General features: G+C 40.5%; 1 protein-coding gene across 1 annotated transcript in view; it reads right to left on the reverse strand.

The window, feature by feature from the left end:
* The window catches only part of LOC101468731 (calsyntenin-2), a 328,728-nt gene that overhangs the window by 98,375 nt on the left and 217,757 nt on the right, over positions 1–12,596 (reverse strand). The window lies entirely within an intron of this gene.

Consider the following 12,596-nt stretch of genomic DNA (forward strand, 5'->3'; position numbering starts at 1 on the left):
ATTTTCGATTCTGTTTAACGATTCGATTCCTTATCGATTCTCTTATCGATTCTCTTATCGATTCTCTTATCGATTCTTATTTTTAAAAAAAGAGAACACTAAGTTCGATTAGCTTAGAACTTTGTTTTATATCTTCTCTTTGAACAAGATAGAAATTTAGGAGTAACATGGCCTTACAAACCCAACAGTGAGATCTTAAGAGATCCACAGCCTATGGCTCTTCAATGGGGTGTCACAGGGTCCCCAGGAAAAAAAATGTAAATGTAAAATAATAAAATAAATATTCTCCTGTAGCAATAACAAAGTGTAACATAAATTATTCTGTAGCAATTACACAAGAATATCCAGTAATGTCCCTGCCTACAATTAAACACATTCACTTACTGAAAATCGGGGGCATCTGCTGTGGCAAATGGGTGCAAGCCTTTTACCACAAACTTAGTCACTGCTCGGTGACATTCGTCTATCCTGGCCTGAAAGGAGACGCTACCGGTAGACTGCAGTGAGAACTGCCAGCATCTGAGCCAGCCAGACTCTGTCTCTCTCATCATGGTCACCTAAATGCACAGTAATGGCAGGTTTTGTAATAAGGCAGATCGCGCTAACATAATATGCACTGTTAGTTGATTATTTACCTGCCATATTAACGGGAGAGGACGTGCAAACGTTACCGCTGCTGCTGGGTTGAGATTCACGAGTCCGGAGCGGAATTAAAAACACGACATTCATTTAAGGTTATCGCGTGTTTTGTGAGCAAATGCTTTTGCATATTCGTAGTGTTTCCTCCCTTAAATGAAGTATCTACTTTGCAAGTATTGCAAGTTGCCCTGTTGTCATCCGTTCTCGTAAAGTATGACCAAACTTTTGAGCATTTGAGCCGCTTAGGCGCCGTGTTTCCTGGCGGGTAAATAAAGCTCCACAACGTGGTGACGTCATTCGGGGCGACTGGAATCGATAAGGGAATTGTTTGGAAAAATGGCAAACAATTCCAAGGAATTGAAACAGTGGGAACCGGTTCTCAACAAGAACCGGTTTTCGATACACATCCCTAGTCATGTCTTCAAAATGATGGTTGCACTGAAAGACAGGTTTATCATTACCAGGGTGCTGCAACGCAAAGCTAATGTCAAGAAAGAAAATTATAATTACTTACTTACTAACCAACCAATAGGAATGCAGCAAAACCTGACACAGTCACTGAGTGGCATGACGCTTGCATCACACAACAAATTCAAACTGAAAAATTACTGTTAAAATGTGCAAATGAAATCTGTGATTCCAACATATAAATCTAATTAGGCTGTGGCAGCAGAAGCCTTGTTTGTGTGATTTGTTTTGCAGCTGTAATAATCAACTTGCCAATGTGATGTAGCTGGGAATAAAAAAGGATTCAACATAAAACTTTCTGTTATACACAAGTTTATTAGCTCGATGACCCACAGTGGCTGACATCCAGAAATCCTACCAATGCTTGGACAAAGTTGGAGTGAAAGACAGCACAGAGGCACTAATCACGGCAGCACAGGAACAAGCTCTGAGCACAAGATCCATAGAGGCTGGGGTCTACCACACCAGGCAAGACCCCAGGTGCAGGCTGTGTAAAGATGCCCCAGAGACAATCCAGCACATAACAGCAGGGTGCAAGATGGTAGCAGGCAAGGCATACATGGAACGCCATAACCAAGTATCTGCATAGTGTACAGATTGCTGGAGTTGTGCCAGCTCTGAATCCAGCAGGTTCTTCTGGTTCTTTGTGCATGCCCATTATGGATGAACCTCTGGTCTTCAGGGAAGACTGATGGGAGACTGGCATGCTAGATACAGTGGGGCAAAAAAGTATTTAGTCAGCCACCGATTGTGCAAGTTCCCCCACCTAAAATGATGACAGAGGTCAGTAATTTGTACCAGAGGTACACTTCAACTGTGAGAGACAGAATGTGAAAAAAAAAAATCCATGAATCCACATGGTAAGATTTGTAAAGAATTTATTCGTAAATTAGGGTGGAAAATAAGTATTTGGTCAATAACAAAAATACAACTCAATACTTTGTAACATAACCTTTGTTGGCAATAACAGAGGTCAAACGTTTACTATAGGTCTTTACCAGGTTTGCACACACAGTAGCTGGTATTTTGGCCCATTCCTCCATGCAGATCTTCTCGAGAGCAGTGATGTTTTGGGGCTGTCGCCGAGCAACACGGACTTTCAACTCCCGCCACAGATTTTCTATGGGGTTGAGGTCTGGAGACTGGCTAGGCCACTCCAGGACTTTCAAATGCTTCTTACGGAGCCACTCCTTTGTTGCCCGGGCGCTGTGTTTTGGATCATTGTCATGTTGGAAGACCCAGCCTCGTTTCATCTTCAAAGTTCTCACTGATGGAAGGAGGTTTTGGCTCAAAATCTCACGATACATGGCCCCATTCATTCTGTCCTTAACACGGATCAGTCGTCCTGTCCCCTTGGCAGAAAAACAGCCCCATAGCATGATGTTTCCACCCCCATGCTTCACAGTAGGTATGGTGTTCTTGGGATGCAACTCAGTATTCTTCTTCCTCCAAACACGACGAGTTGAGTTTATACCAAAAAGTTCTACTTTGGTTTCATCTGACCACATGACATTCTCCCAATCCTCTGCTGTATCATCCATGTGCTCTCTGGCAAACTTCAGACGGGCCTGGACATGCACTGGCTTCAGCAGCGGAACACGTCTGGCACTGCGGGATTTGATTCCCTGCCGTTGTAGTGTGTTACTGATGGTGACCTTTGTTACTTTGGTCCCAGCTCTCTGCAGGTCATTCACCAGGTCCCCCCGTGTGGTTCTGGGATCTTTGCTCACCGTTCTCATGATCATTTTGACCCCACGGGATGAGATCTCGCGTGGAGCCCCAGATCGAGGGAGATTATCAGTGGTCTTGTATGTCTTCCATTTTCTGATGATTGCTCCCACAGTTGATTTTTTCACACCAAGCTGCTTGCCTATTGTAGATTCACTCTTCCCAGTCTGGTGCAGGTCTACAATACTTTTCCTGGTGTCCTTCGAAAGCTCTTTGGTCTTGGCCATGGCGGAGTTTGGAGTCTGACTGTTTGAGGCTGTGGACAGGTGTCTTTTATACAGATGATGAGTTCAAACAGGTACCATTCATACAGGTAACGAGTGGGGGACAGAAAAGCTTCTTACAGAAGACGTTACAGGTCTGTGAGAGCCAGAGATTTTCCTTGTTTGAGGTGACCAAATACTTATTTTCCACCCTTATTTACGAATAAATTCTTTACAAATCCTACCATGTGAATTCATGGATTTTTTTTTCACATTCTGTGTCTCACAGTTGAAGTGTACCTCTGGTGCAAATTAATGACCTCTGTCATCATTTTAAGTGGGGGAACTTGCACAATCGGTGGCTGATGCTTTCACTGCTCTGGCACCAGTTATCATCTGTCATCTGTTGTTTTTGAACATGATTAATCTGCTAAATTTGTCATTACTAAGTGTCTGGTGCTGCAGATATGAGTGTGAAATTAAAGGTCTGCACTGTAAGAAACATATTTCTATTATAATAATCTTATAAAGCTTTTAATGGAATTTAATGAAATTACACCAGTTCTCATTCTGCAGAATTCTGTGGGAAAGCCTCCTAAAAGACTCCAATTTCATGTCTAGAGTAACTCTAATTCTTTTGCCCCCTCTGAGGATTGAGTGAAAATGACAATTTAATCCTGTGTGTTTAAAGTGAAGACACTAAAACTATTCAGTAAAAATCATCCAAAAGTTCCTTTTTGGACTCTACAAATTGTTCTCTTTATACCATCTTTGTTTTTGTCCTGCTCATCATATCAGAAGACTGAACAGATTACTCAAGGCATCCCATGTCCTCTAACCCTCATGGGGGACCCCAAAGGAATCCAAACCTGGCATACACTGTAATCCCTGCAGCATGTCTGCCCCAGGGTCATTTCTCCCTACAGTGAGATTTTCCCATTGTATTGCTCTTTAGTCACATCTAAAGCTTGTAGGTGCGGGAGAGGGTGAGAATGCAACATGGCTGTAGTGTGTAGCAAAATACATCTACATAACTGGAGCCCCCGCTAGACAAGACCCAAGGACTTAATGTTCCAAACCTTTTCCTTAGACACAGAGACATGTCTCCCTTATCCTTCCCCTGAACTCTTCTTCTGTTTTTCTCCCTCAGACATCCAGTCACTCCATTTTGTTTTATCCCCTTTCTCTCCCCTTTTCCAGCTTTGTCATCTTGACAGTAAGGTGGCAGGGATAGCTCAGTAGGTAGAGTGGTGGCCCCATGATCGGAAGGTCGGGGGTTCGATTCCCCTGAACAACTACCCTGAGGTACCCCTGAGCAAGGTACCGTCCCTACACACTGCTCCCCGGGTGCCCAGTGGCTGCCTACTGCTTCACTGAGTGAATGGGTTAAATGCAGAGAGGGATTTTCCCCACGGGGACCAATAAAGTACACTTTCTTTCTATAAAGGAAGCTCCGGTCTCTGCTGGCAGAGAGACTGGGACTGAGGAAATAAAAACACTGATATGTATTTATGTCAAGACTTTGTCCAACTAAATAATTTATGATTAAAGGAACATAAAGATTATCATGTATTGCAGTTGCAACCAAACACAGTTTAATTCATGGCAGTCAATATTTTAAATTTTCATTTCCCTTTTGGTATACTGTTATAATGTAGATCAAGTCAAAACTAATCATATCAAGTGATCACTGCAGAGTAAAAACTCAGGCTTCAGAATGGTTTCCAGCAATTTATATATTGTCATATTGTCACATATACTGGAGTTCCATCTGACTCTGTTTAGGAATAGTCTTTTTTACCTACATTTGTTAGACTTCCCTAAAGTAAAAAGCACACGTGGATAGTATTGTTTTTAAGACTTGCAACAGGTAAAGGTCAAGATACTTGTTTGCTCATGAAACTGAATCGAGGACGCTTCAACTAACAATGTGACCCTACATATTCTCCCGACTGTTGCATGTTTTTATATGTGCAACAGATGTTACCAGTAACAGGAAAATTAGGCTACTTTTGTATATGAAAGTATATTTTTTCTTTTTAGAACAAGATGTGACTTTTTAGTATAAATTTATAGTTTTTGGTTGTTTTTTTTACAACTTCAACAATGGCAGTACTCACATCAGTAGTTTTTAAAAAAAAGCTGCATTCATAACATTATTTTCATCCTACCACCGGCGTCTCTTAAGATACAAAAAAAGCAAAGCTATGGATTTTACCCGTACCATTATTCATTCATCGTTTCTAACTAAAGCCAGACAGAAGAATGAAAAGACTTTGGGTGAGATGATCCCTGCGACAATGCGCACAAATTTGTTATGATGTGATGCAATAAAAATGAAAAGTGGCAAAAGACAACAGCCTGAAAACAGTGATGTGCACGAACTGCTATGACTAGCAGGGGATCAGAGAAGAAAGGGAGCAATAATGAAAGAAAGGAATCATATGGGAACAGGGGAAAGGGGAAAAGCATCAAAACCCACAAAAGAAAAAAGTATGAGACACAGACATTAAGGACAGGGAGAAACGAGGAAACAATGAATTTAATATGGGGAAACTAGCTAATACAAGTGAGGGGATGAAAAGTGCTACAGCAGCAGTCACACAGCCTCAGTGTGAGATTAGAGAGGAAGCAAGAGAGGAGGTGGTAAAGGAAATGGGAAAAGGAAATGCAGAGTAATTTATTTTTCTTTTTCCTCTCTTTAATTCATCCTCTTCCTTCTTTTATCACAGATCAGTACTGTTGGCTCCCAAGACACACACACACACACACACACACACACACACACACACACACGCACACACACACTGAAGAGTTAGCCAGAAAATTCAGCTTCTTTCCTCAAAGAGAGAATTTGCCTGAAAGCCTCTGTTGCTCTCAGAAAACCCTCTGCCATGAGTTAGCAGGTTCAGTAGACAGTTACCACCACATTTACAGTAACCTTTACCAGGAGGACCCTTGCAACTGCAACTATTTATTTATTTATTTTTTACCAGTTTTAGAGTAAATAAAACTATTTAACAAAGGATAGGAAGAGTTTATAGTTTTGGTTATTTCATAACGTTAATCATGTCCAGTTTGCTGATCTGGAGCATTCAGGTGTTTGTCAATACATATCCAAAGTCTTCCAACGAGTAGACATCCCAGCCAAATTTACCCCATAGTAAGACTGTCCAATAATCATGGAAATTGCAAAAAACCCAAGAGCTACATATCAGACTCTACAGGTCTCAGTTAGCACGTTATATGTTAAATTTCATGAGAGTACATTTTAGTTTGTAAGAGCTGCCAGAATAAAATCTCCTCTTTCCCGAAAGAACATGGCAGCATGGACTTCCTGAACAATGTCCCCTTGGACAGATGAGACCAAAGTGGAGATGTTTGGCTGGACTGCACAGCACCGGATTTGGCAAAAACAAAGCACATCAGGGCAACAACCTCCATAGAGTCCACCATAAATTCTTCTGTGTATCAAAGTATTCCAGCGTCAAATGTCTAATAGGTAAAGCGTTACTGAAACATAGTGATAAAACAAGACAATGATCCCAAATCTACAACTGAAAAAGAAAAGAATCAAGGTGTTGTAATAGCCCACTAAAAGTCTAGACCTAAACCCGACTACTTTCGAGCACCCGTAAGAGAGCTGTGCACAAATGAATTCCCAGGCCTTCAACAAACTGAAGCAATGTTGTGAAGGAGAGCGGGCCTGAATTCCTCCACAACCAAGTGAGACACTGATAAAGTCATATTGAAAAAAGTTACTTCAAGTTATCACTGCTAAGACTGATCTACAAGCTACTGAATTATGGTGGATACACAGTCACGTGAAAACTAAGCAATAACACACCACAATTCAAACTACTTCATGACTGCAAATTAAGTGCATATTTGAACATTTTTCATTCATTAATAAATGTGTATTTATGTCACAGTGACATTTATATATTCTGACAAAAATGAGGAACAATTGTTGCCTAATGTGTGTGAAAAAAATCACAACATCAATCTCTGCACACTTAATGTCTCGACGTCTTAATCCTCTTGAAAGCTGCTACATACAGGCATCTATTAAGACCGAGTTTTCATCTTTTTCCGATGCAACCCTTTTTTTACAGACAATCTGCCAAACCAGAGCCTCTTATCATAATCATCATCAGATCTTTGTTTTTTTTCTCCATTAGATAAATGTCATTTTATCCAACAGGTCTACCTCACCTTTTATGGAATTGGTCAATTCTATTCATTTTAAGGAAGACAAACTGCGAACATTACTCCAATCCTCATTACAAAAACCATTAAAACTGAGTAGTATTGACGTATGGTGCATGCATTTTTAATAACTAGTCACATCTCTTACACTGCATGCTCAAAAGATATAAAATTCATAATTATCTCGCCTCACGCTACAGTTTTATGGCCAGGACCATCAGTACATTGTATGTCAATGACTTTTTCTTCACTTATATCTTCTGCTGAAATGGAGACATCAAACAATCTCAGTAAGGGATATTTTTAGTTTATAGATTCATAACTATATTTCTGTAAAACCTGCATGTTGTCTGCTTGTTAAACAGTTGAATAATTTGTGTAAAAACTAGAGTGATATGATAAAAGGTTACTGTTCAATTCAAAGTTGAATAAGAAATGCCACCTCTTTCAAAATAAGTGTGTGCTCATGTCATAATGGTGCCATCCATGACTCTCATTAGGAAGAAAATGATTGCGACATGTAAACTTTTAAAACATAAACATCTATGCTATATTGCTCTAATTATTCCAGTGTGGAAAGCAGACATGGAGTCCAAGTACACACTAATTGCCTCTGGGGTTAGTTGGAGTTTGGGGCTGTAGGTGGTTATGAAAGAAAGACAAAAAGAAAAAAATGAAACTGCGCAGTGAGCATATTGCACATTCACAAACATGGACACACAAATATTTAAGGCTCAAAAAGCTCAAAAGACAACGGAAAGACATGCATATGCAGATTTTTGTTTTGAGCAGTGCGACATCTGCCAGTCAAGGCCTGTGCTTGTTGCTGGTTGTGCAGTTGTGTGCTTGTGACTACAATCTCTGCTGTGGAGTGCATAGATGACAGAATTGGTTTTGGAAGCTGTTTTTCCTGTTGTTAGTGATGATAGCACACATTTCATTCCTTGCAAAGCTAACATTCACTTTAGCCTCAGCTACACTATTTATTTATTCACAAATGATAGCACAACTCAATTTTATTTACATAGCACCAAATCACAACAATAGTTGTGTCAAAGTGCTTTAAATTGTAACGTAAAGACTTCACAACAATAAAGAGAAAACTCCAACAATCAGAACACCCCCTATGAGCAAGTACTTGCCGACAGTGGGAAGGAAAAACTCCCTTTTAACAGGAAGAAAACTTGAAAGTATCTTGAAAGTAGAGATAGTGTCTGTCTCCTGATTCCAAACTGGGAGCTGGTTCCACAAAAATTGGGCCTGAAAGCTGAAGGCTCTGCCTCCCATTCTACTTTTAAATACTCTAGGAACCACAAGTAAACCAGCAGTCTGAGAGCTCCCAAAAGTGCTCTATTGGGGTGATCCAGTACTATGAAGCTTGATGGGCCTCATAATTTAAGACCTTGTATGCAGTGGCGGTCCTAGCCTGTTTGGCGCCCTCGGCGAACACTCCCTCTGCCCCCCACACACAAAAAACATATTAAGGATTGCACATTAACATAAAACTTGTCAGAACCATACTGAAATTCACCAGAGAAACACACACACACACACACACACACACACACACACACACACACACACACACACACACACGGAGAGAGAGAGTATGCATAGTATGCAAACGGCTACCAACAGCCATCATAATTCGTCATACAATGAGAACAGGACAAATCAATTTACAACGACTAATTAATATTAAAATCTGTAACATAATATATTCTTTGGAGTTCAGTCTGTTACTGTTATTATTTTTTCCATTTCTTCTTGGAGCAACTGTAACCACATAATTTCCATAAGTAACATACGTATTCTGATTCTGATTGTTTCAGGATACATGACCTGCCATTATCCAATGACACATCTGCTTACCTGTATCTTTTTCTCGTTTCTCCTCTTCTTCTTTTCTAATTTTTATAAACTGAGCACCTGGCTTTGAACTTTTCTTGTCCATCTTCCATTGGTTTCAATTTTGCACTTCAGTATGAACACAAATCCCCCAACTCGAGGATCAGGATCACCACAACATAACCTAACAGACCTGCACCTTAGTTCACAGATTCACTTTGTCTACGGTTTATTTCTGGGATTTCACACAACCCAGGATTCAAAACATGAATACATGATGGGCTTGGATTTACAACATTATGATTGAAATGTGCTCTATTTGGAAGCAGCTGGCCCCCCTCCCCTTTCGACAGGTTGTGTGTGAGACTTTAAATCATCAAACTGTAAATTGTAAATTTTAAATTGTTATTGATCCCTTTACCCCGAGTCCTAAAGTGTATATTTATTTTCTTACTCTTCTTATATATGTTGTTTGTTTACTTGCACTGCTGTAACTGGAGCCTCGTTCTCTCATCTCACTATATACCGGACTGTATCGGAGATGACAATAAAGTTTACTTTGACTTCAGCACTGAGCAGGCGCACCGAGGGCTCTCGCGCTCACTTTTCGCATATAGAATTTCGAAAAATTCGGGGCAAATTATAAGTCTGTATCATTATGTCTGGTGTTTTCATGTTTGTTGGTTTATTTTTATTTAGTTTTATTTTGCGAGTTGGTTATTAGATGCTGCTCCAGCCAGCCAGAGAATCCCCCGCCGCCCCGTCCTCTCCTCCCTGTGCCGCAAGCAGCGGGCGCACCTCGCAAACGGAGGGCGCCCTTACTCCCAGTAAATGGGCGATAGAAAACCGATCGGTGCCTATGCCATTCCCAATATGTGCTGGCTGATGTCGGGGCAGCATGAGTACGAGCAATTTTTTTTTTTTGCCGATGCCTGTGATGCCGCTCCCCACCAGGATGGCACCCCGGGCAACCGCCCGTGTCGCCCGTATCAAAAACCGCTACTGCTTGTATGTGAGGAGCAGGATTTTCAAATTCAAGTCGGGAGACATAAGGTCTTTCTTTCTAGTCAATGTCAGTACTCAAGCTAACTCTCACACATGATGAATAGGTGCATACACTTTCTCAACATCACCATGTTAGCGTTGCCATTGTAAGTACACTGCCCTACAAGTTTATCAGTATTGAGCTGCAAGTTTTGTCATAGTTCCATGATCCACGACAAATAATACGACAGACGTAGGAATTTATAAACCAAAAAAAGCATGATTAATTTTAGGATAAGTGTTAGTCAGTGTTATCAGTGTGTCAGCAGTTAGATAAGTGTTTCCATGTTAGGCATATGGTGAGATGTAGTAGAACCTAAAATAATCAGGCTGAGGCCAAACAAATAAATGACATGGGTAAAGCGAGGAAGATTGCAAACACTGAGACAGGCGGCTCTTTAAATGCTCCAGGGAGACTTGCCAGGTCTTCCCAGTAGCACTGCCTACCAGGAGCCTGTAAGACAACTAAGGAGGAGGAAAATAGGCAAAACACACACATTTAAATTTTGCTTACATTTTTCAATTAAATCACATTATATGGTACAAATTTCCTTTTCATGCTTATCCATAATGTGCTGATCAATATATACTGTGTCTTTTGTAACACCAAACTGTAGATTAATAAGCAATGATGTCATACACTACAGTTACAAATAACTTCAAGAATCCTTTGTGAAACTTTGAAGAGTGTACCTCCGTAAAGTCAATTTAGTTGTGTTGGTGACTGTCTCTGTGTTTGACCACCATCCAAGGACACAAACACTGAGAAAACAAACAGTCTCAGAAAACAAAAAAACTCAAAGTGCTCGGTCTCTAGTCTGGGGCCTCCTGGCTTTAAGACTGACCACATAAAGCTTTCTGTCAATGTGCCTGTTATTGTGTTAGAGACAAACTGTATCACACCAAATAAAGCTGATAGCCAACCCTTCGAATTTAGAGAAGAGGCTCAACAGCCGCTCCATCCATTATTAGTTTTTCGTGTATGTCTTTGTGTGTGTGTGTGTATTCACATGTTTGTCTTTGTATGTGGGCAGAGGGAGAAGGGAGATTAATGGACAAGATATGAGATGGACTATTATACTTTGAGAAGTTTTAAATAGCTTTTCACTGGTGGAGGGAAAAAAGCAGAGGCGGTGTAGTCTCCGGCTATAGAACAGTGTGCTTAAAAAAACGATGAAGAAGTGATGCACCGGTGAGATAGTTACAGAGCATATTGGAATTGAGAGGGACAGACATCGGCATCCTTCCAAGAACCTGCAACAAATGAAACATAATGTTCACCAGGAAGAGATGCAGGTACAGGACAGATTCGTGGGCTCTGATCAGAGCACTGATTGCAGGTTTACATGCTGAGGGAACTAGATGGCACTCTGAACCATGATCCATGTCCAGTTAATTTGCCTGTGTATCTTCATCCATTAAGATCTGGAAAAGGTTACTTTGGACACAGATGTTTGATGTGTAAAACACCAGATGACTCTTGCTGTTTTTTCATATTTAAACCAAGTGGCAACTTTCAGAGCTGAAACAATTAAGCCTGAAGTGCAAAAAAGTATTCTTAAAAATCATCGCCTGGCACACTCATCCATACTTTACTATAGTCAGGTGCTTGGCTAGCTTAATTGACAGGTTTCAGAAGTCCGCTAGATCTCACCTATAATTATTACTCTCAATAAATAATATGATCTGCTGCGTGAAAAAGTTTTTGCTTCAGTTTTGATGCATGAAATTCTAGTATCTTATTAGGCTGTCAGATATGCATGTCTCTTTGTTATTAACCAATTAATTAAACAAAAACAGGACAGTAGGTCAAGGTAACTTTATTTATACCCATAGGCAAGGTAAATTTGAAGTAGGTAAAACACTGAAGCTTTAACAATAAAAAAGTCCATCAGCATCAGACGCAACTACCTCCATGATTTTTGTCTTTTTTTTTGGGGGGGGGGGGTATGATTTAGATCTTTTTCAGCCAGCAGGAGTTCGTAGAAACAGGTTTTGACAAAGCGTCTCATTTGAAGTTGATATGGGTAAATCTCTAGGACATCTTTGTTGTTACATACTAATATAATGATTTATATGGAGACATGTTTTCGTCTGCTGGATTGCCAAAAGCCAAATAACCACTCTCTTTTAGACCTGCCTTTGGCTGATTACAAACCTTATGATCTACTAATTGGTGGACAGCTGAAAACAGCTGTATGATGTGGCTGAAAATACTACACACACCTCTGTAAATGCGAGTCTGTGTGTGTGTGTGTGTGTGTGTGCGTGTGTGTGTGTGCGCGCACAGGCAGTACCCTTCAGTAAAGAAGTTTCCAAGAACAACTGAAGACCTGAGATTGGTAGAGACACACAACTGAGCCCTGCTGTCCAGAGCCAGAGACCATGGCTAACTTGAACAGACAGATTACAGTTTTTTAACTGCAAGAAAGCAAATTTTGTGTGTGTCTGTGTGTC

Source organism: Maylandia zebra, linkage group LG14, assembly GCF_041146795.1.
Source record: "Maylandia zebra isolate NMK-2024a linkage group LG14, Mzebra_GT3a, whole genome shotgun sequence".
Classification (NCBI taxonomy): domain Eukaryota; kingdom Metazoa; phylum Chordata; class Actinopteri; order Cichliformes; family Cichlidae; genus Maylandia; species Maylandia zebra.